Genomic DNA, 20,560 nt, shown 5'->3' with positions numbered 1-20,560 from the left:
CTTTTTTTTCTTTCTCAGCACTCCAGCTATCACCACCCTCAGATGACCATAGCAATAAGTATATAATAAATAATAACTACTGTAGTTCTACAGGAAGACCCGGATAGATTTCCCTGGCCGGGGGGCTTTGATAAATCAGTATTTAAGACTTTTCTCCCTTTTATAGCCTCCAGTCTCTAATTTCCCAAAAAATCAATAATCACCCTCTACAAAAGGAAATCTTGCTTTTGCACAGAACTTCATAGCTTTGCCCAACTCCTCCCATCTACCTGCACAAACGTCTGCTCCTCAACAAATGCCACCATCATGATCTGCAAACCAGTCTCTACAGGCAGAGATCTAGTCCCACTTGCTCAAATCAAGACACATACCAGGACCAGAGCTGATTTGAAGTTTAATGTTTTGTGCTTTGTAAGTGACCTCTACTGTGTTATGAGGTGTGTATTAATGTTATTAGGGAATAACAGAATACAATATTACAATATTAGCACTGCAAACCAATGTAAATTAACAATTGTAGTTCAGTACCTATAATAGTAAAATATTCATTTTAAATTACTAGCAAAGTGTTCAGTATGACGAGTATTTTTCTTTGGTTAATGAAGCTTGTGTTCAAGGATACTATTTCTGTGTGTAGAAGCAAATATGTTCAAGCATAAATGGGTAAATTACAGAGATTTTTTTTTAACAGTTTATCATGCAAACGTCTCACTCAAACACACTAATGTTCGCTGTTCAAATAAAAAAAAGTAGGAAATACAATAGAATAAAGCAAGTTAAGCTGGAACAGACAACTTTTCTTTTTAGCGCAAGCTGAGAACTCAAACTTCAAACCTTCGCCAATTCTGCACTGTAACACGAGCTTCAGACCCTGAACAAATTTGATAAAATTATTTTTATAAGTAAATAAATAAATGTAATTATTTATGTATGCAAAGCTGTGTTAAATTAAATAACCAATCACTTCAAAGTATGTTGCATATAACCAATACAAAAGTTATTTTAAATATTGTTTATGTTGCTGCCTCTTACCCCTCCTCTACAAAATTTACATTCAGCTGCGCGAAGTCACAGCTCCTAGAGGAATTTGAATCAGTAATGTTCAAACTTTTTTGATAGTGACAGAAGATTTTGATCAAACATGAGATGATTGGTTAACACTGGGTGCTCTATATCATACTTGCCAACTCTCGCGGAATGTCAGGGAGACTCCTGAAATTCGGGTAGGTCTCCCAAACTCCTGGGAGGGGCGGCCAAAATTCTGCGATTCACCGCGCCCCACCCCTCAACCACGCCCCCTGCCCGGGATCTCCCGGAATTAAATTTTCAAAGGTTGGGAAATATGCTCTATATAAGAAAACACTACTAGAGGAAAATACATTTGAATAACGTTAAGGAATGCTATATTAAAATTATTAAAAAGTAAATTATTCAAGGAGCTTGTTAACAGATTAAATCAGGATATAAAGTGACTTCCAATGCAAAACAAAAGGGATCAAATTGATTACGAGAGGGTTTTGGTTTATGTCTGCCAGATTAAGAAGGATGAAGTTAGAGTTGATATTAAAAAGATAAATTCTTACCAGACTAACAGCGAATGCAAATAGGATTATTAATGATTAAAACAGTTTCCTTTTCAAAGGATTATAGTATATATGATTTGGAAGATTTAACAACACAAATACATGAAAGGAAGAATCAACAAAAATGAAAATGACAATATTATAGTAGAGAGTTACCATCAATAAGGATAAAAAAAACGAGTTAGAAAAAAATATGTAAAATATTGGCCTAAAGTGAAAGAACCAAGGAATGATGTTGTGGCACAAAATAAAAAAAATTCAAGCAAACAAGCAGTAAGTAAAGACCGAGGGCCTCATGTAGTGATGGATGTACATCTGTTTTATTTATGTAAAATATGCATTTCTGTACAGCGCATGAGCACCAACAATTATGTACATATACATCCATATGCACATTGGGTCACATCTTACACTGCGACCCCTTCAAACTGGAGAGGCAGAAAGGGGATTGAATGGGCGGGCGAGCGTCGGCCAATAGATTAAGGGCAAGGTTATGTCCTTGTGCCATTGGTAGATCTATATGGAGACACATCTAAACCTGCCAGGAGGCACATTTGTTGGGGGTGCTGGAGGGCTGCTGCACAGAGATGCAATGAGAGTGATGATAATCAAGATCGGAAGCAATAACAAGCAACTTTTGGTTGTATGTTTCTGGATTCACCTTTCCAGCTGATGGTGCTTAATTCATTAGTGTGGCCGCTATATTATATGAAGTTGATGTCCTCTATTCACATTACTCAATTGATATTTCCATTTGGATTATGGCATCAAATAATTTTTTAAAGTGGAAAATAACAGATACTTATATTTAATTTAATTTCACGTAATTTGAGTTTATTTTGTATTCATATTTTCTACTTGTGTTTTTATTCAATTTTATTTTTGATATGATAAATGAGACTTGTGCAATTACTATAGAGATGGGCGGGCTCGGTTCCCCGAGAACCGAACCAACCCGAACTTTGCCTATCTGAGTACCGAGCCGAGCAGGCTCGGTACTCTCCCGCCCGCTCGGATTCCAAATCGAGGCCCAACGTCATCGTGACGTCATCGGATCTCGGAGCTCGGTTCTCGCGATAATTGAAATCCATAAATACCCGCCTCCACAGCAATCCATCGCCATTTGACAGAGGGACAGAGCAGGGTGTAGTCACAGGCTGATTACAGCAGGGACAGAGAATATACCTTATTCTTCATCCAATTCTGATAACAATTCTGATAACAATTCTGATAGCAATTCTGATAGCAATTCTGATAGCAATTGATAGAGAAGAGAGGAGGATAGAGGAGTCTTTTTTTTTTTCAATATTTGGCACTACAAGTGCTTTGGGGTGTCCCCCATTCTTTTGCATTAATATTTCTGGCTGTCAAAAGTACTATTTTTCAGCAGTCTAAAAAAATAATATTTAGCACTCCAAGTGCTTTTGGGGTGTCCCCCATTCTTTTGCATTAATATTTCTGGCTGTCAAAAGTTCTGTTTGTCAGCAGTCTCAAAAAACAATATTTAGCACTACAAGTGCTTTGGGCTCATAATGGATTCAAAGCAGTCCACATATGAGCAGAATGAGCAACCAGGTTCTGTCACCAGTCCTGATGGTAGTGTTCCCAGTACATCATCTGGGAAAGGCGATGTCAAACTACACAGTCTTTTGAAATCAGTCAAAAAAACACACACCCCAAAAAAATTTACCATGTTGAAGCGAAAAAGAAGTGTAACTAAGGAAAAGTTAACTGCCGATAAAAAAAAAATTGCCAACATGACATTCTACACACGCAGTGGCAAAGAATGAGGCCTTCACCTTTGTCTATTAGTGGCAGATCAAAAAATGTTACCGAGCCTACAAGTGGTGCACAACTACTGTTACGCGTCAAAGCCGAGCTGCAAGATAACAGTAAGACATTAGAAGATAATGTTTGCTCTGAATCACAAATGACACCAATCCCTGTGGAGAGTCCATCCAACAGTGGGATGTCTAATCATGAGCAATCTGTTAGTGTACCCATAAAGAGCGACCCTTTCAGCAGTTCTGCTGATGTGTGCCTGAACAGCCCGAGTGTAGCCGGTGATACACAAATTGAGGATGTCACTTTGGAAATAGAAGAGGATGAGGGGGGAGATTTGTGTAGGCGACGAGGGCGCTAATGAGGATGTTGATGAGGATAAGGTTGTTTGTGTCAGCCCTGCACCAGTGGCAGCAGTTCTGGCACGTGACAAGAAAAAGGCCATTGTCATGCCAGACCATAAAACAAATAAATCCACTTCTTATGTGTGGAATTATTTATACTCCAATCCAGACAACAACTGTATAGTCATTTGTAGTGTATGTCAAGCCACAGTCAGTCGAGGGAGGGACCTTAACCATCTTGGAACCTCGTCTATGTTACGCCATTTAACTAGAGTTCATGGCAAAGTGTTGGGAAAAGCTGAAAGTTCTTCCAAAAAAATTACAAGCACTCCATCATCAGCTAGGACCCTCCGCTCACTGACATCCCGACGGCTAGAAAATACACCCACCACACCATCCTCATCAATATCCTCAGTAGCGCTTGGAGTTAGCCCTGCATCCCACTTATTAAGGCTGGATGACTCCTGCACTATTATTGATTCCTCTGAAAAAAGCGTTAGTCCAACTGCTGCTGCTGCTGTTGCTGCTGCTGGGGGTGAATCATCAGCCCAGAGGAAGGCCAAGAAAAAGAGTAGTCCTACATTTCAACAATTAACTGAGAAACAATCATTTGCGAGGGGAAGCAAATATGACAGTCACCCAGTCGCCAAGCAAATCACAGACGCCATGGCTGCAATGTTAGTGTTAGATCTGCGTCCAATATCCACAATAAACGCAGCTGGTTTTTCACAGTTAATTGAGGTTTTGTGTCCGTGTTACAGAATTTCATTGCGATACCATTATTCCCGTAAAGCTATTCCACAACTATACCAAAAAGTGTGTACAAATGTAGAGATTGCACTGAAAAATGCCATTCTGCCCACTGTCCACTTAACCACAGATATGTGGACAAGTGGAAGTGGCCAAACCAAAGACTATATGACTGACAGCCCACTGGGTTGGTCATTCACCTTCACCAGCAGGAACAGCAGCAGCATGTACACCACTACGTAACATTTGTCAGAGGCAGGCCACTCTTTGTATCACCGGCTTCACTAACAGGCATACAGTTGATAATTTGTTACGCAAACTAAGAGATGTGATTGATACACAGCTTATACCACTTGGACTCTCCCCAGTATGTCATTTCTGATAACACCAACAATATAGTGCGAGCATTACAGCTGGGTGATTTCCAGCACATTCCCTATTTTGCTCACACCATCAACTTGGTGGTGCAGAGCTTCTTACGAAATAACCGTGAGGTGCAGGAGATGCTTTCCGTGGCCCGTAAGATTTCAGGCCATTTCAGGCATTGGGCCACAGCATGTAGGAAATTGCAGCAGCTCCAAGAGCAGTTTAAATTGCCCTGCCACCAACTTAAGCAGGAGGTGGTAACTAGGTAGAATTCCACCCGTACATGCTGCAGAGGATGGAGGAACAGCGCAAAGCCATCCAAGCGTATTGCACAAGCCATGACATTGGGAAAGGAGGGGGCATGTATTTCACTCTTGCACAGTGGGGAATCCTTTCAGTGCTGTGCAAGGTGCTGAAACCATTTGAAGTTGTGACGTATGAGGTGAGTGCAGATTCTGCTAGTTTGAGCCAAGTCATTCCTTTAATTAGACTATTGGAAAAGCAGCTTGAGAAACTGAGGGAGGAGATGAAAGCAAGCAATTCCGCAAAGTATGTTGGCCTTGTTGATCAAGTACTTAATTCGCTTCGCAATGATCCTCGAGTTATTAAGATCTTGAGCTCGGATCAGTACGTTTTGGCCACTGGGCTTGATCCAAGGTTTAAGACCTACATTGAGTCTTTGCTTCAAAATGAACGAGATGTGAACTTTTGCAAGGAGCTATTGCTCAGCAAGTTGTCCGCTGAACTGGGCCTTGGTTTGACGACGTGTCCTCCTTCAGTTTCTCAAGCAGCTGCTGCTGGTAAAAAATTGAATTTTCCAAAAAAAAGCAGGGAGGACGCAGAGGGCAGACCAGCACAGTTTAACATCTGGGCTGGTTTGAAGGATTTTTCAAAAAAATGTGTGACCTTGCCCATAACTCCATCCAATATGAGTATTAACATGCAAAGGATGGTGGAGGATTACTTTCAAGAGGTAATTGATATGGAAATGTCAGACAGTCCCTTTCCTTACTGGGAAAAAAGCAGGTCATTTGAAAACCCATGTACAAACTTGCTTTGCAATACTTAAGCTGCCCACCCTCCAGTGTGTACTCTGAACGAGTGTTCAGCACAGCCGGGAACTTAGTCAGTGATCGCCGTAGAAGGTTAATTCCCAAAAATGTGGAGAAAATGATGTTCATAAAAATGAACTACATCTTGCACGAGGAAGGCCTTCACTATCCAAGACATCCAAGCACTGACTGTTCTCTAATGGCGGATTCAAGCGGCGATGAATTGATAGTCTGTGATGATGACGTACACACTGATGAAGGATGAAGCTGAAGATGATGACGATAACATCTTTTTAAAACTTTCTATGTAAGTGTAGGGTGCAATCTACCCCCAAAGAGGAAAGGGACTTGGGGCATTTTCATATCACGTACCGTCTTGAAAGGCTGCTGTTTGAGCAAATTTCTCCTTAAGGGTAGGATGTCATACACAGAGTGACCCGAAACTGTCTTTGTCCATTTCTCTTAATATTGTACAGTCTATAACAGCTGAATTTTTTGGTATTTTATACAAGTGGAGGGGGGCCTAGAGAGACAGAAACAAAACTGGCTTTCTCCATTTCAATTAATATTGTACAATCTATAACGGCTGAATTTTTTGGTATTTTCTACAAGTGGAGGGGGCCTAGAGAGACAGAAACCAAACTGCCTTTGTCCATTTCTTTACATATTTAAGTATAAGTGTAGGGTGTAATATACATCCAAAGACGATGGCTGCATTGCCAATATTTATATATGGAGAGGAAGACAATTTGGTCTGTGTGTAGAATTAATGAAGGCCTACCAGGAATTAAACTGTTTTTTGGATAATTTATTAGCTTTACAATTACATTACTTGTCCAAGAAACAGGTGGAGCACTAAATTTGGTAATTTTAGGCCCAAAAACATTGATTTTTAAACAAAATAGCAATAGAAAACCAAAACCAAAACACGCAATCACGGTTTGGCAAAACCAAAATACGATGGTAATCCAGATCCAAAACCAAAACCAAAACACGGGGGTCAGTGAGCATCTTTAATTTACTACTAACATTGTCAAACTGCATTTCTACTCTCTCTCTATGCTACACTTGTTACTCCTTACGAAAAACCTGGTGTGTATTCTAGTGTTGTAGAGCTGGACACATCCTGAGATATATTTGTCTTTTGTTTCCCTATGGTTTTCATTTTAAGCACTTTATGTGACATCAAATTAAAATTATGTCAATTTTAACAAACAGCATAATCACACAAAGGGCAGTTCTGCTTAGCATCAACATGATTCACTGATATTTATGTTTAGGAAACAAATAGCTAGAGAAGTATTAAATTATTTAATGCAAGATAATTTTCATGGTAGTGAACATCCAAAATGCCACAAACCCATGTTGATTAATTGTAATTTTCATCCTATACAGTTAATGAAACCTAATTTGGATTTAGAAGAATTACAGGAGGGAAATAAAGTAGAATTGAGTGCCAAACATAAGATGACAATTTGTAAAGAGGATAAGAGAGGCACTGGTAATCTTATCAAAGGGACAGTATCACAATGACTATATAAGACATGTATCAGTGGTAGAGGAATATGATAAATTATTTGATAAACCTATATGGTATTATCAGAAAATGATAGCCGACTTCTTAGATAAGTAACAGCATCTTAGTAAGACTTAAGTCAAATATCTAATTAACGACTATCCAACTGTCCCTAAATTGAGATTATATCCAAAAGGTACACAAATCTCTGGAGCATGCTTCAGGAAAACCTTGCATGCAATCATTAAATTACTGCTTGTACACCCTGCAATGGAACTGAAAGCCCACTGATAAAAAATAAAGTATATTGTAACAAAAACAGATAAAAAAAAAAATTCTGTTATTGCCATCCTGAGATAGCAATAATAGAACAATGTTTGTACTATGGCAATCCTTTTTAATCTGATGGTATCCCCTTGATAGATATGGCGAAGCCCTATCGCCATAAATAACATGTTAATGAAGGTACCCAGCTGGATGAGAACATGGTAGATGGGCATCCACTATTTTACTAAATCGTGCTCTGAAAACCTCGGGCTTGATTCATTAAGGATCTTAGCTTAAGAAACTTCTTATTTCAGTCTCCTGGACAAAACCATGTTACAATGCAAGGGTTGCAAATTAGTATTCTGTTTTGCATATAAGTTAAATACTGACTGTTTTTTCATGTAGCACACAAATATCTAATAGCTTATTTGTACACTGAAATTTAAAGTTGATATTTGTGTGATACATGAAAAAACAGTTAGTATTTAACTTATGTGCAAAACAGAATACTAATTTGCACCCCATGCATTGTAACATGGTTTTGTCCAGGAGACTGAAATAAGAAGTTTCTTAAGCTAAGATCCTTAATAAATCAGGCCCCTCATCTTAAATGAGTGTACTATATATATATATATATATATATATATATATATATATTTTCAATTGTGTTTAGTATTGTTTAAATGCTTTAAGTATATACAATCATCTGTTTTCATTAGAGATGGTCACTGACCCCCGTGTTTTGGTTTTGGATTCGGTTTTGGATCTGGATTACCGTCGTGTTTTGGTTTTGGTTTTGGTTTTGCAAAACCTCCATTGCGTGTTTTGGTTTTGGTTTTGGTTTTGTTTGGTTTTGTTTTGCTATTTTTTGGGAAAATCCATGTTTTTGGGCCTAAATTAACCCAATTTAGTGCTCCAACTGTTTTAGAGACAAGTAATCTAATTGTTGAGGTAATAAATCATCCCAAAAAACAGTTTAATTCTTCGTTGGTAGGCCTATTCTACACACAAAACAGATTGTCTTCCTCTCCATCTATGCATATTGGCAATGCAGCCATCGTCTTTGAATGTATATTACACCCTACACTTATAGTTAAATATGTAAAGAAATGGAAAAAGCCAGTTTGGTTTCTGTCTCTCAAGGCCCCCCTCCACTTGTATAAAATACCAAAAAATTCAGCCATTATAGACTGTACAATATTAATTGACATGGAGAAAGCCAGTTTGGTTTCTGTCTCTCTAGGCCCCCCTCCACTTGTATAAAATACTAAAAAATTCAGCCATTATAGACTGTACAATATTAATTGACATGGAGAAAGCCAGTTTGGTTTCTGTCTCTCTAGGCCCCCCTCCACTTGTATAAAATACTAAAAAATTCAGCCATTATAGACTGTACAATATTAATTGACATGGAGAAAGCCAGTTTGGTTTCTGTCTCTCTAGGCCCCCCTCCACTTGTATAAAATACTAAAAAATTCAGCCATTATAGACTGTACAATATTAATTGACATGGAGAAAGCCAGTTTGGTTTCTGTCTCTCTAGGCCCCCCTCCACTTGTATAAAATACTAAAAAATTCAGCCATTATAGACTGTACAATATTATGAAAAATGGACAAAGCCAGTTTAGGGTCACTCTGTCTATGACACCCTACCCTTAAGGATAAATTGCCCTAACAGCAGCCTTTCAAGATGGTATGTGATATGGAAATGCCACAAGTCCCTTTCCTCTTTGGGGGTAGATTGCACCCTACACTTACATAGAAAGTTTTAAAAAGATGTTATCGGCATCATCTTCAGCTTCATCCTCACCCTCATCAGTGTTATCGTCATCATCACAGACTATCAATTCATCGCCGCTTGAATCCGCCATTAGAGAACAGTCAGTGCTTGCATGTCTTGGATGGTGAAGGCCTTCCTCGTGGAAGATGTAGTTCATTTTTATAAACATCATTTTCTCCACATTTTTGGGAAGTAACCTTCTACGGCGATCACTGACTAAGTTCCCTGCTGTGCTGAACACTCGTTCAGAGTACACACTGGAGGGTGGGCAGCTTAGGTATTGCAAAGCAAGTTTGTACATGGGTTTCCAAATAGCTTGCTTTTCTTCCCAGTAAGGAAAGGGACTGTCTGACATTTCCATATCAACTACCTCTTGAAAGTAATCCTCCACCATCCTTTGCATGTTTATACTCATATTGGATGGACTTATGGGCAAAGTGACACTTTGTTTTGAAAAATCCTTCAAACCAGCCCAGATGTTAAATTGTTCTCGTCTGCCCCCTGTGTCTTCCCTGCTTCTTTTTTGGAAATTTAATTTTTTACGAGCAACAGCTTGAGAAAGTGAAGGAGGACACGTCGTCAAGCCGAGGCCCAGTTCAGCGGCCAACTTGCTGAGCAATAGCTCCTTGCAAAAGTTCACATCTCGCTCATTTACAAGTAAAGACTCAATGTAGGTTTTAAACCTTGGATCAAGCACAGTGGCCAAAACGTACTGATCCGAGTTCAAGATCTTAATAACTCGAGGATCATTGTGAAGCGAATTAAGTACTTGATCGACAAGGCCAACATACTTTGCTGAATTGCTTGCTTTCAGCTCCTCCTTCATTTTCTCAAGCTGCTTTTCCAATAGTCTAATTAAAGGAATGACTTGGCTCAAACTAGCAGAGTCTGCACTGACCTCACATGTCACAACTTCAAATGGTTTCAGCACCTTGCACAGCACTGAAAGGATTCCCCACTGTGCAAGAGTGAAATACATCCCCCCTCCTTTCCCAATGTCATGACTTGTGCAATATGCTTGGATGGCTTTGCGCTGTTCCTCCATCCTCTGAAGCATGTACAGGGTGGAATTCCACCGAGTTACCACCTCTTGCTTAAGTTGGTGGCAGGGCAAGTTAAACTGCTCTTGGAGCTGCTGTAATCTCCTACATGCTGTGGCTGAATGCCTGAAATGGCCTGAAATTTTACGGGCCACCGAAAGCATCTCCTGCACCTCACGGTTGTTTCGTAGGAAGCTCTGCACCACCAAGTTGATGGTGTGAGCAAAACAGGGAATATGTTGGAAATCACCCAGCTGTAATGCTCGCACTATATTGTTGGCGTTATCTGAAATGACATACCCTGGGGAGAGTCCGAGTGGTATAAGCCATGCATCAATCACATCTCTCAGTTTGCGTAACAAATTGTCAGCCGTATGCCTGTTAGTGAAGCCGGTGATACAAAGAGTGGCCTGCCTGTGACAAATGTTACGTAGTGGTGTACATGCTGCTGCTGTTCCTGCTGGTGAAGGTGAATGACCAACCCAGTGGGCTGTCACAGTCATATAGTCTTTGGTTTGGCCACTTCCACTTGTCCACATATCTGTGGTTAAGTGAACAGTGGGCAGAATGGCATTTTTCAGCGCAATCTCTACATTTTTACACACTTTTTGGTATAGTTGTGGAATAGCTTTACGGGAGAAATGGTGTCGCGATGGAATTCTGTAACGCGGACACAAAACCTCAATTAACTGTGAAAAACCAGCTGCGTTTATGGTGGAGATTGGACGCAGATCTAACACTAACATTGCAGCCATGGCGTCTGTGATTCGCTTGGCGACTGGGTGACTGCTGTCATATTTGCTTCCCCTCGCAAAGGATTGTTTCACAGTTAATTGCTGAAATGTAGGACTGCTCATTTTATTCACCTGCCTCTGGGATGACGATTCACCCCCAGCAGCAGCAACAGCAGCAGCAGGACTAACGCTTTCTTCAGAGGAATCAATAATAGTGCCGGAGTCATCCAGCCTTAAGTGGGATGCCGGGCTAACTCCGAGCGCTACTGAGGATATTGATGAGGATGGTGTGGTGGGTGTATTTTGTGGCCGTCGGTATGTCGGTGAGCGGAGGGTCTTAGCTGATGAGGGAGTGCTTGTATTCTTTTGGGAAGAACTTTCAGCTTTTCCCAACACTTTGCCATGAACTCTCGTTAAATGGCGTAACATAGACGAGGTTCCAAGATGGTTAAGGTCCCTCCCTCGACTGACTGTGGCTTCACATACACTACAAATGGCTATACAATTGTTGTCTGGATTTGGGTAGAAATAATTCCACACATAAGAAGTGGATTTTTTTGTTTTATGCCCAGGCATGACAATGGCCTTTTTCTTGTCACGTGCCAGAACTGCTGCCACTGGTGCAGGACTTACACAAACAACCTCATCCTCATCAACATCCTCATTAGCGCCCTCGTCGCCTACACAAATCTCCCCCTCATCCTCTTCTAATTCCAAAGTGGCATCCTCAATTTGGGTATCACCGGCTACACTCGGGCTATTAAGGCACACATCAGCAGAATGCTCACGATTAGACATCCCACTGTTGGATGGACTCTCCACAGGGATTGTTGTCATTTGTGAATCAGAGCAAATATTCTCCTGTAATGCCTCACTGGTATCTTGCAGCTCAGCTTTGACGCGTAACAGTAGTTGTGCACCAATTGTAGGCTGGGTAACTTTTTGGGATCTGCCACTAATAGCCAAAGGTGAAGGCCTCATTCTCTCTTTGCCACTGCGTGTGTAGAATGGCATGCTTGCAATTTTTTTTTTATCGTCACTTAACTTTTGCTCAGTTACACTTCGTTTTCGCTTCAATACAGTAAATTTTTTTTTGGTTTTTGTTTTTTGCACTAATTTGAAAACACTCTGTTGTTTGACATCGCCTTGGCCAGATGACGTACTGGGAACACTAACATCAGGACTGGTGACAGAACCTGGTTGCTCATTTAGATCATATGTGGACTGCTTTGAATCCATTGCGTAGATACTGCTGACAGATATGACTTTTGACAGCCAGAAATATTAATGCACAATTAGGGAGGACACCCCAAAAACACAGAGGAGTGCTAAAATTTATTGAGTAGATACTGCTGACAGATATGACTTTTGACAGCCAGAAATATTAATGCACAATTAGAGAGGACACCCCAAAAACACTGAGGAGTGCTTAAAATTATTGAGTAGATACTGCTGACAGATATGACTTTTGACAGCCAGAAATATTAATGCACAATTAGAGAGGACACCCCAAAAACACTGAGGAGTGCTAACATTTATTGAGTAGATACTGCTGACAGATATGACTTTTGACAGCCAGAAATATTAATGCACAATTAGGGAGGACACCCCAAAAACACAGAGGAGTGCTAAAATTTATTGAGTAGATACTGCTGACAGATATGACTTTTGACAGCCAGAAATATTAATGCACAATTAGAGAGGACACCCCAAAAACACTGAGGAGTGCTTAAAATTATTGAGTAGATACTGCTGACAGATATGACTTTTGACAGCCAGAAATATTAATGCACAATTAGGGAGGACACCCCAAAAACACAGAGGAGTGCTAAAATTTATTGAGTAGATACTGCTGACAGATATGACTTTTGACAGCCAGAAATATTAATGCACAATTAGAGAGGACACCCCAAAAACACTGAGGAGTGCTTAAAATTATTGAGTAGATACTGCTGACAGATATGACTTTTGACAGCCAGAAATATTAATGCACAATTAGGGAGGACACCCCAAAAACACAGAGGAGTGCTAAAATTTATTGAGTAGATACTGCTGACAGATATGACTTTTGACAGCCAGAAATATTAATGCACAATTAGAGAGGACACCCCAAAAACACTGAGGAGTGCTTAAAATTATTGAGTAGATACTGCTGACAGATATGACTTTTGACAGCCAGAAATATTAATGCACAATTAGAGAGGACACCCCAAAAACACTGAGGAGTGCTAACATTTATTGAGTAGATACTGCTGACAGATATGACTTTTGACAGCCAGAAATATTAATGCACAATTAGAGAGGACACCCCAAAAACACTGAGGAGTGCTAACATTTATTGAGTAGATACTGCTGACAGATATGACTTTTGACAGCCAGAAATATTAATGCACAATTATGGGGGACAACCCAAAAGCGCTGGGGAGTGCCAAATATGAAGAAAAAATAATAAACCTCTATCCTCCTCTCTGCACTAGCGATTTTGGTTAGAGCAATTGCAAGAACAATATTGTATTCTTTCTCTGTCCCTGCTCTAATTAGCCTATGACTACACCCTGCTCTCTCCCTCTGTCAAATGGCGATGGATTGCTGTGGAGGCGTGTATTTATAAAGTTGAAGTATCGCGAGAACCGAGTCCCGAGATCCGACGACGTCACAATGACGTTCGGCCTCGATTTGGATTCGGAATTGGCGGGAGAGTACCGAGCTGCTCAGCTCGGTACTCGGATACCCAAAGTTCGGGTGGGTTCGGTTCTCGGAGAACCGGACCCGCCCATCTCTAGTTTTCATAGAGCACTGTAGCTCTCTCTTATACATTTGATAAATGACTGTGCAGAATAAATTTCCCTGTTACTATGAATTATGTTTATGGTTTTAACTGTGTTTAGTATATAGCACCTGTGCTTTTTGTATGCACCCTTCTCATCACTTCATGTGTCTTTTCTTACATTGATTTTTACTGATTCTATTGTTTCTCTTGCCCCTTACTTATCTGTATAGTGTTCTGTTTACGGATTCTGTGGCACTTTAGAAATAAACTTAGATGTTGCTGATGACTTCCCAAAGAAGTTGCAAGTAAGCCGCTTATACGTGTGTGACCAAGTTTTTTGATAAGTTTGGTCGAGTGACAGAATCAGCCTATGTATAGGCTTAAGGTGACAACCTTAAGCTGTCTCCTTAGCAATCAATTTGGCAATGGAATACACATATTATATACACTCAATAAAACAGCATTGTAATAGTACAGACCACTTTTTCAAGTACTGGTTCTGATATCTCAGTATGTAAAGTTGTTAGTAGCTAAGCTTATGCATTCTTCACTGCATTCAAATAGAAATTACATTTTCTAAATTATTCCACAACATATTCCATAATTCTGCATGGGCAGGAGAATTTACACATTTCTCCAGTGGAATTTGGCTTTCAGTGTTCCACATGGAATTCCCTTATCATTCTGTCTTAACTTCTCCCTTATTGTATCCCAACCACGCCACTAAGCACAATGACAGTGACACCATAATCATTTGAGTTATCTTTGTAGACTAAAAAACAATGCAGAATTTACTAATACAATGCAAAATGACCATTAAACAGAATTGGGAAACAAAAGTTGAAATCAAATATTGTATCACCAGAACTTCAGACCTTTTTCATAGTACTATAAACTCCCAAACTTAAACTACTATATTCCGATTATTTAACATCTTGCTTGATGCTTTCTTTTTTTTTTTTAATATATTGATATTATTGTTATTATTATTATTAATATTATTATTATTATTATTATTATTATTATTATTATTATTATTATTATTATTAATGATAAAAAGATTGATTGTAACATTTCTGAAATATAATGAAAGATTTCAATACAAATAATAATTATTATTATAGATTTCAATAAAATCATGTTAAATATTACATTATTAATAATATTACATATTGGTATGAATAATATTGCTATTACATGTTACATTGTGTATAATAATAATAATAATAATAATAATAATAATAATAATAATAATAATAATAATAATAGTTATAATAATAATACTACATTATAAAATATGTATTACATTTATTGAAAACTAGACTTATTTTTCAACACAAATTCTACCAAATTATTCTGATAAATATCGAATTGCAGACAATTATCTAGATAGTGAGTATTTGCATACTAAAGCATGTGAGATGTTTTCAGGTGTGATAAGTTCTTGCTTTTCATACCTAACTGAATAGCTCATTAAGGACCCTATTTACCAATGCACCACAATATCAAAGATTTTCTAACTCTACTTATTGCAGTGATAGAAAGCCATCTCTCTTTGTAAATTACTATAAAAATTTTGCAGGTATAAATGAGTGATCCTCTGTGGCGATAGTGGTACGCAGCAGTAAGGCTGAGTTTACTGCTGCGCCAGGCCATTGTGGAAGCATATGTGCATGTGTGAACTGGCTTGCCAGATAAAGATAAATCTTTTTTTCTCTCCATCATAAAAAGGTCCCTAAGTCACTTAATGAAACAGTCTTACAAGTGGGAAAAGCACAAATCAACAATTATGCACAGCATGCTTATACAATATTCAGAAAGGACTACAGAGTAGTAAACTGCAATAATACTCAAGTCACTCAGATATTCATAAATGTTCCAAGATGTATTGTCACTTCCCAACTAAATCAACATCTTGAAGACAACACGTCTCTCTTATTTGCTCCAGTTAGCAGTATTTCTCATTCACCTGAACGCAAAAACATCTGAGAAGCATGATCAGCTAAGTGTGTGATTAAGTGATGTTCCCTGCAATTACTCTGCTTTACAAATGGTAAGAAATTGATGTTTGTGTCCCACATGCATTATTTTACATTTTGATGAATTACATTTAAGTTTCCACAAAGTCAAATCCTCTTTTTTTCTCTAAATCAATATGCATTTATTCTACCTCTGTGGTAGTTACCTTGTAGACCACAAGTAATATTACAAATGAATACACTAAACAAAACAGGTCGAGAGCTGATCTTTCTCTCAAATCCAAGGATTTTCAATTTCTCAAATTATTTAAGATCAAAGACACCATATCAATTGTGTTCTAAAATCTACATAAGCTATATCCACTGATCCAAAACTGATTTATAAAAAAAACCACTAGATTTGTTTGACATGAACTCTCAGCAGAACATCCATGCTGCCATCAATCTTGTAAGTCATTTGACTGTATGTAGTAAAAACTTCATCTTTTTAAGTAATGGCATTAATAAAATGAACCAATCACCTCAAATTATGCCTATCAGCAGTGATTGGTTAAAAAGTTTCATTCAGGGTGCTTTTTTCATATTCCTGGATACCCTTTTAACACTGTTGGACTTACAACATCTGGACCCAATATCATTTTTACTTTTAACTGTGAAAGTTCTAGCAACTCCTTCTGTAATAAATATATTTGTAGCTACAGTACAGTAGGGTCTTTCCCTGTACTGTAGATGACCCCTGAATTTTTAACAGAGAATTAGTTATTTAGCCAGGTTGTAATTTATCAGTCGATTCCAACATATCCACAGCCTATGAGGGTCTATTTACTACTACATTTCTGACCATCATCTCCTTTCCTTTAGCCTCTCTGACTCCTGTCACATCCTGACCACTCTCACCAAGCACAACCTTGACACCTTGCCACCGTTTTTTACTCACTGGACTCACTTCTCTCTCACATCACTATCCTTTCCTGCCCTGACCAGACTGTCTCTCTCTACAATCACACTATTACTTCTGCCCTGGACTCCACTGCCCAGGCTACCATTCTTAGGGCCTGAGTCATCAAGGAGAGAAAAGCATAAAAAAGGAGTAACTTTGCACCTGAGCAAAACCAAGTTCCATTGGAGGGGGAGGTAAATGTAAAATATGGGGACAGATTTATAGTTGGGGCAGGGCATGTCCTAGATCAGTGTTAGTTAACCTGTGACACTCCATGTGTTGTGAAACTAAAAGTCCAAACATACCCTTCCAGCAATAAGCTGCTATATATTGACAAAGCATGCTGGGACTTGTAGTTTCACAACACCTGGAGTTTCACAGGTTAGCCAACACTGTCCTAGATCAACTTTAAATTTCAGTGTAAAAATAAAGCTATGAAGTATTTGTTTGCTACATAAAAAAGCAGCCAGTATTTATCTTATATGCAAAATAATAAACTAATTTGCACCCCTTGCATTGTAACATGGTTTGTCCCGGAGAACATTTACTCCTTTTTTTTCCTTACTTTCCATAATGATTCTGGCCCTTAGTCTTCAACAGTCCAAACCACAACCGTTGCATTCCAAATAGACCTATTACCTACAAAAATTCTCTCACATCATCATGACTTTCTCCACTTTAAATTAATTTTCTCCTCCTAGAGTTCTGTCATATCTATCTCTAAAAAGCACCACTTCAAATTTCCTCCCAGTCTTCCAGCCTGTCGCCTTTTTGCCAAATTTAACACCCTCCTCTGCTGCCCCTGCTCCACTCCTCTTCACCTTCTCTGTCCTTGACTTTGTCACCCATCTTTTTTAAAAATCGAGTTCATCTGACATCTGACCCTACGCACCTTGTCCTCCCTCCAACCCATCTCTGAAATTTAAGTTTGTGTCCTTCTATAATCTTATCCATCGTGCACCTGCGACCCTATTCTCTATCGCTGCCTTAGACCATATGCTCTCTCGCCCATCTCAACTTGTCCCTCTCCTTGAAACATGCCATTGTCTCACCAAGCCTCAAAGAACCCTCCCTTGACTCTCTCTCCAGCAACTGCCAGATCTCTCTCCTCCCATTCACCTTCAAGCTTCTCAAACAGCGTAACTACAACCACCACACAAGCTTATTTTCCTCCTTGACCGACTTCTTGCTCCCTCCACTCCACTGAAATTCCCAAGGAAGTTCACAGTACACAGCTCAGTTGGTTCATTATTCTTCCTTTATTTTGTCAGCATATCTTACAATCCTAACACTGGCTAACGCAACAAAACTGTCTTGTCACTGGGCCACTAGTTAGGCATCGGTCACCTCTCCCCCAGTAAAAGCACACACTTTATTACATGACTGCCATCCAAGCACTAATCTAATCACCCAATAAACATAGGGCTTCCACCTGTGTGAGTCTACTCTATGTGTTTGTCTGTCTCCCCACACCCTTTTCAGTCTGAACTGCATTGGGGAATGCTCTCTTTGACACGATTAGCCACAACATTAAAACCACTGATGAGTCAGGTGAATAACATTGATTACCTTGTTACAATGACACCTGTCAAGGGGTGGGATATAATATGCAGCAAGTGAACAGTCAGTTCTTGAAGTCGATTTGTTGGAAGCAGGAAAATTGGGCAAGCGTATGAATCTGGGCGAGTCTGACAAGGGCCAAATTGTGATGGCTAGATGACTGGGTCAGAGTATCTCCAAAACGAAAGATCTTGTTGGGAATTCCTGGTATCTGATCCAATTCCACGGAAGAGCTACTGTAGTACAAATTGCTGAAAAAGCCAATCCTGGCTATGATAGAAAGGTTTCACAACACACAGTGCATCACAGCTTGCTGCATATGGGGCTGTGTAACCACAGATCCTTAGAGTGCCCATGCTGATCCTTGTTCACCGGCAAAGGTGCCTACAATGAGCAAGTGAGTGTCAGAACTAGACCAAGGAACAATAGAAGAAGGTGGCCTGGTCTGATGAATCACGTTTTCTTTTACATCACGTGAACGGTCAAGTGTGTGTACTTTGTTAGCCTGGAGAAGAGATGGCACCAGGACGCACTATGGGAAGAAGGCAGGCCGGCGGAGGACACCAAATCCATGTCATACTGTACCCTTTCAGTGTTACATAATATCCCAAATCAGTGTCACCTCAATTCAGTATCACACAGGGCCCAAAATTCAATGTCACATAGGATCCCCGAATCAGTGTTAAACTGGACCCCAAATTCAGTGTCACACAGGAACCCCAATCTAGTGTGACTGTGTTTATTTTATTCATTAATAAGTGCCCTGAAGTGGATTGCTGTCTGACAAGATTGGGGCTGTTGTTCTTGGGATGAAATATCCAATACGGAGCAGATTAGAGTCTGAGTTATTTTTGTTTCAGTGCATTGTAACTCCCCTTAACCCCTTCAGTGTCAAACTCATGCATTGTGACACCCCTTAGCCCCTTCAGTGCAAACTGCTGCAATGTGGTTCCCTTAACCAGTTTAGGGTTAAACTGCTGTAGTGTGCCTGGAAGCTAACAGTAGGGACAGGAGCGTGCTGCATGCTGGGGAGGAATCACCATCCACAGATGGTATTAACTTTTCAAGAGAAAATTAGCCAAGCATTGAAAAATTATGCTTTTGACGCTTGTTAAATTGACAATTTTATCCATCCCCATAGAGCTCTATGGAGACAAAATAAAGCAGCGAAAATTGGGTTAATGCAGGAGAAATCAGTGATTGATGATATCCATCTCTCTTAAGACACCAATCTTCTACATAAATCACCCAAGCATAGTAAAAAATTTCAGTTTCTTGTTTCTACAGCTCCTAGCAATCACCAATTCTTAGGCAGAGAAAAATGCTTCACAGCCACTGCTGCATCTGGCTACACAGGAGGATAAATGGAGACTCCTTAGTATGTAAAATCTTTGCGTACGGCAGTGCATGTCTATTTGCTAGAGTGCAAGAAGGGGAAAGGCTGTAGCTTTCCTGTCCCTATTGCTCATACTTGCCAACTTTGGCAAGATTGCCTCTGGGAGATTGGGGGTGAGGTGGGCGTGTGGGGGGTGGGGCAAATCGAATCGCGCCATTTGGCTGTGACCTTTAAGTTGACATAACATGATCTGACCTATTACAGCAGAGGGTGGGGCCACGATGACACGCAAATTGTATTATAAGACCTGCAACTTGCTGCTTAACTTATCAAATGGCCGGGAACTGGGCGGTTGCTCTGCTTTCCATGGAGTCAGTGAGAAAATCGGGAGTCTACTGGATATATTCCGGGAGAGTAGGCAACTATGCTGTTGCTGCTCTATATAATACAATCACTGGGCCTGATTCATTAAGGAGAGGCAAAAAAAATTAGTAAGTTTTCTCCTGGAAAGAACCATGTTACAATGCAAGGTGTGCAGATTAGTTTATTATTTTGCACATAAGATAAATATTGGCTGTTTTTTCATATAGCACACAAATACTTAATAGCTTTATTTAAACACTGAAATCTAAAGTTGATTTAGAACATGTCTTACCTTGACCAACTATAAATCTGCCATCAAATTTACTTTGCCTTTCCCTCCAATTCAACATAGTTTTGCCAAGTTGCAAAGTTACTATTTTTTTTGTTCAGGTAGCTTA

At 39.5% G+C, this 20,560-nt stretch overlaps 1 protein-coding gene across 1 annotated transcript in view; it reads right to left on the bottom strand.

The window, feature by feature from the left end:
• TMEM200A (transmembrane protein 200A) overlaps positions 1-20,560 on the bottom strand; it is a 104,112-nt gene that overhangs the window by 33,713 nt on the left and 49,839 nt on the right. The window lies entirely within an intron of this gene.

Source organism: Mixophyes fleayi, chromosome 3 (assembly GCF_038048845.1).
Source record: "Mixophyes fleayi isolate aMixFle1 chromosome 3, aMixFle1.hap1, whole genome shotgun sequence".
Classification (NCBI taxonomy): Eukaryota; Metazoa; Chordata; class Amphibia; order Anura; family Limnodynastidae; genus Mixophyes; species Mixophyes fleayi.
This window is presented reverse-complemented; position numbering and strand designations above follow the sequence as displayed.